This window comes from Micropterus dolomieu, linkage group LG18 (assembly GCF_021292245.1).
Source record: "Micropterus dolomieu isolate WLL.071019.BEF.003 ecotype Adirondacks linkage group LG18, ASM2129224v1, whole genome shotgun sequence".
Classification (NCBI taxonomy): domain Eukaryota; kingdom Metazoa; phylum Chordata; class Actinopteri; order Centrarchiformes; family Centrarchidae; genus Micropterus; species Micropterus dolomieu.
The window spans coordinates 36,268,628-36,273,664 of record NC_060167.1 but is presented as its reverse complement, the minus strand read 5'-3'; the positions used below and the strand labels follow the sequence as shown (position 1 = coordinate 36,273,664).

Below are 5,037 nucleotides of genomic sequence, written 5' to 3'. Positions count from 1 at the left end.
CCACCAGGGGCAATTCAGGGTTCAGTATCTTGCCCAAGGACACTTCGACATGCAGCCTGGGGGAGCCGGGATTGAACCGCCGAATTTCCGATTAACGAGCAAACCGCTGTACCTCCTGAGCCGTACCATGTAGCATCAGCTTTAGTGTCAGAATGTGCAAGTGGGATCTCTTGATCAGAGTTCCACAGAGATCCAAGCAAATGGAATGAGCAGGGCGCTATCAAGAGTTTCACTGGGATCAAGATAAGTGTTGGGCAGGCAACAGAGAGCCGGTAAAACTCTAAATGGCGCAGGCTGAAATCTCCCGCAGGGAAAAATCTTGAGGCATAGGCAAACACAATGTCAGGCAAAAATCATGTGGATAAGACGCATGCCTTTGGTGTTGGAGACCCGGGTTCTACTCCCCACTGTAACACATCCACTAATGTGTCCCTGAGCAAGACCCCTAGTTTCTCCAGAGGCGTGTGACCTCTGACATATATAGCTATTGTAAGTCGCTTTGGATAAAAGCGTCAGCTAAATATAAAACGAAAGGCTTACTGAGGTACCGAGAGCCTGACAGAAGGTTTTCCAAACCTGAGAAATGAATTGGGGCCCCTGGTTTGATACAATGTCTAAAGGGATACCAGGGAGATGAAAACATTAAGAAGATCTGTAGTGCTTTGGAAAAACAGTCAACAAGAGTGACAATAGTAGTGTTAACTGCAGGGACAGGTAGAGGACGTAGCAGAGCAGCAGGTGGACAGTGAGAGGATTTACCATGAGCAACGACAGAGGTGCCGTTTGAGAAGGGACAGTGGGCAGTTGATCCTAGGTTGACAGGCAAAGTGAGCGATATGCATCCCCTGGAGAACCTGAGAACAAGCAGAGCCAGGGACAAATAAACGGTTTGTGGAACTTGGACCATTACCTGGGTGCAGTTGGTGTTGCTAGGCCTCTCTCACCACAGATTTGATCTCCCAGGATTGCTGCCACAAAGCAGGCTGGGAAGCTTTTTAGAGAAGTGTTGGTGGAAGAGATCATCAGGTTTGCCATTTGTAGAACATGGTCTGTAAGTAAGAGTAAAGTTACTTGGCGAGAGGACGTTCGATTTTTATGGTCAGTCGACACCACAAAAGGTTGATCAGTTCCCTCCAATAAATGTCTCCAATTCCTAATGTCAGTTTGACAGCAAGAAACTTCCCATTCCCAGTGTCATTAATCCGCCCCACTGGAGAAAAAGGTGCAGGGATGGACCTTTGTTCTGGAGCCAAATGCTGGGAGAGAACTGGCCTTACCCCAATTTCTAAACTTCAACCTCCACACTAAACTGACAAGAGGGATCGCATTAGACCAGACCAAAAAATGATATGATCTCTGATGTACCTGGTGAACATGTTAGATATGATTAGACAGGTTTGGGTGAAAATGAGAAAATCTTTAATGTACATAAAAATTTAACAATTTAGAAAATCCCTAAGCACATCGTTTCCCAGGACACTTGGACTTTAGATTGTTGGATTGGATCGCTCTGCCCCTTGACCTGGGATTGGCCTCTTCCCCCCTCTCATGTGGTCTAAAACCCCATTTGGACCCCCCTGCCACCTTGATCCCCAGACACAGTTCTTTCTTGGCACCATTCATTGTTGGACAATAAACCCTGTTAATACCCTCGTTCCTGACTCTGTGTTCTCAGTCTGCACTTTAGGTTCAAATATCCTCTGCTGTGTTCTAGAGGCATGTTTAAAGCTGCCTTCCAACGTACCCCTTTCTTGATTCAAACCAGATGGACCAGATGGCGTTCCTGAGAACCAGTTTGGAGTAAACTGTTGCTCCCTGAAGTGGATCAAAAGCAGAGTTGATGAATGGCAGAGGATATGATGATACACGGGGCAATTTTTTGAGCCATGTTGCTGGGCAATCTTGCTAGTGGCAAGTCCGACTATGTTGACTATGAACGGGTTTGTGGCTGAGTGGTGGGAGAAGGGGATTACGGTAGTAATCTTTACTCATTACCATTGACGATAACGTTGCCCTGCACGATTGCTCTAAAAGTTGCTCTGTGTATCATCAGCTTAACAGTAGTGTTGTAGTCAAGACTAATCAGAGCGCAAGTCATGATCAAGACCAGAATGTACCAAGGCCAAGACAAGACCAAGACCAAGGGAGGGCGAGACCAAGTCAAGATCAGGACCAGGCCCCCATACTACATGAAACACGATAAAATGTGGAACATGCAAATCAAAGGCACTTTTTTCAAATTGATCTGAAAAATCCACATTCCCATAAAAACATACAACTCATATACAAACACTAAGAGCTGAAATCAACTTAACCATCTATATTCAACACTTCTTTTCTTTATTTTACAATCCACCTAACACAATACAATTTTTGTGCAAGCATTAGGTTTTCTGTCTGACTCTTGTCTCCCATATTTGATCTTTCATATTTGTTTTCAACTGTGTATTCAAAGTAACTTGCTATGTGCCTATGGCCATTCAGAGCAACCTATTTAACATGTAAAAAAATATTTTTAAATTGGAGGCACGTTACGTCTCCACTCTCTGCTGTCACATCTCTTGGCTAGCTCTCTCACCCAAATGAGGGAGCGGTACCGCAGCACGTAGCTTTAATAGAGCTACATGCAGCTGACATTAGCAAAGGTTGATGTAACTTAACTTACACATTAGCTACATAGCTTTTTTTGGCCTGTCTCATCATTGTTTATCACAAGCAAAATTGTAACTCAGGAACAAGTTCTCACCACGTGCCCGGTCCTCTCAATCTCTCACAAAGTTAACACTGCATTAGCTACTTTCTTCTGTATTTTAAATAAATAAGGTAGCTTGTGCACCCAGCTAGGTGGCAAATAGTTGACAAGCAACTGAAACTTGAGCCCTGAAACATATAGTATATTATATAGCATTTCTGTCAGTAGATCCACATAAATATTACATTCTGAACCTTTAAGCCTCAATATCTAGTTTTCCATTTCTACATGTTTAATACACACCTATGTGTAGATAAGACAGCTTTGAGGATGTTTTTTTTGACAGAGCTTGGCTGGTTTTCAGTGTTTCTAGGCTAGCATGCTAAACTTCGAGTTAGTTTAGAGCATGGCTCTGTTTAGCTCTCTTTTGGTCTCCGCCAGCTCTTATCTGGCTGTCGACTTTCTTCACCAAGCTAGTTGCTTTTTCTCTTGTGAGTTTTGCACCAGCACAAAACCAATTTCCTTGGTGACATTTTGAGTGTTCCTCATAAAAGTTGTCTCTCCTCATCGGGGCACTAACTTATTTAACAATAGGGAAATTAAACCTAATTCATTAAATCTAGATTATTAATTTGATCAGTCTCTTTAGAAGGAATTTAATTGTTTTGATATATTGACCTTGTCTTCTGCTGGTTTCTGGGGTTGGGTGCAGGCTGCTGTGCAGTGTGAGGTGCATTACGCTCCCTCAAGACCAGTGGGTCACCCAGTCGTTGAGGTATCCTAGCCGGTCTAGCAGTCTTGTTGCAGGGCCAATAGCAAAGGTCTGTGCCAACGCTGAGTAGGCACAGTTCTCAGAAAAATGCAGGATCAGTATTTCTTCTGTTGTACCCTTTGTACATTGGAACACAGAGCATCATTCTTTCAGAGTGTTACTTCAAAGCAGTGGCTCAGGTACGGTAAGTAAGTAAACTTTATTTATATAGTGTTACGGTGGTGTGGGGACAGAGAGGACCCAAATGCAGCGCTCAGGTAGGCAGGTTTTATTGGGGAAAAAAAAGGGGTTGAAGGACTGGAGTTGAGGGTGAGGTGGATGCTGGGGAAACGCAGGCAAAGGGAACCGAGGAGACAGAGACCAGAGAGCCGGGGGACACTGGGGCCGGAGAAGCCAGGAGGCACAGGAGAACTGGGAGGACGCCGTGGGGGTAGTCCGAGGGAAAGGGGCAAGTGAGCAGATGACTGACCGGAGACGAGGGTGAGTGAACCTGGGGAGAGACAGACAGAAAAACAGGGTCAGACACAGCAGAGACAAAGTACAGGGAAATAGAAAGGACGCAAAGATACGTGTGAGTTTGAATGTTGAGGTGGCACCGGGTAAGGAGCGACGACGATCAAGCAGGGGTTGACTGGAGAACCGGGGTAGAAGTACTGGCAGAGATGGAGTTGATTGCTGGCAGGTGTAGCAGGCAGACGAGGTGCGGGTTGTTGGCTGGGCTCAGGAGCGGAGAGAGAGGCGGAGAGAGAGAGAGGCGGAGAGAGAGAGAGAGAGAGAGAGAGAGAGAGAGAACACGGGGGAGGAGACACAGGCAGGCAGGCGGAGTACAGAGAAAAAAAAAAAAGAAAAAAAACAGAATTACATACAAAAGAGGGGAAACCTGGACACTTACCGTCTGCCACCACAGCATATAGCACCTTTCACAGACACAGCAACTGGTACAGCTCCATTTATGTTGGGAAAACAAGCTGTTCAAGGGTTACAAGTTGGCTTGTTGAATAAAATACACTGCTCAAAAAAATAAAGGGAACACTAAAATAACACATCCTAGATCTGAATGAAATAATCTCATTAAATACTCCTTTCTTTACATAGTTGAATGTGCTGACAACAAAATCACAAAACAATTATCAATGAAAATCAAATTTATCAACCCATGGAGGTCTGGATTTGGAGTCACACTCAAAATCAAAGTGGAAAACCACACTACAGGCCGATCCAACTGTGATGTAATGTCCTTAAAACAAGTCAAAATGAGGCTCAGTAGTGTGTGTGGCCTCTACGTGCCTGTATGACCTCCCTACAACGCCTGGGCGTGCTCCTGATGAGGTGGCGGATGGTCTCCTGAGGGACCTCCTCCCAGACCTGGACTAAAGCATCCGCCAACTCCTGGACAGTCTGTGGTGCAACGTGGCGTTGGTGGGTGGAGCGAGACATGATGTCCCAGATGTGCTCAATTGGATTCAGGTCTGGGGAACGGGCGGGCCGGTCCATAGCATCAATGCCTTCCTCTTGCAGGAACTGCTGACGCACTCCAGCCACATGAGGTCTAGCATTGTGTTGCATTAGGAGG

General features: G+C 45.4%; 1 long non-coding RNA gene across 1 annotated transcript; it reads right to left on the bottom strand.

Moving 5' to 3' along the window:
* Window positions 1-3,717: 3,717 nt before the first annotated feature.
* Window positions 3,718-4,212, bottom strand: LOC123986833. Its single transcript, XR_006828983.1, has 2 exons — window positions 4,061-4,212; window positions 3,718-3,954 (listed from the first exon to the last, which is right to left on the bottom strand). It is a non-coding gene; the product is annotated as an uncharacterized LOC123986833 (long non-coding RNA).
* Between the last annotated feature and the right edge of the window lie 825 nt (window positions 4,213-5,037).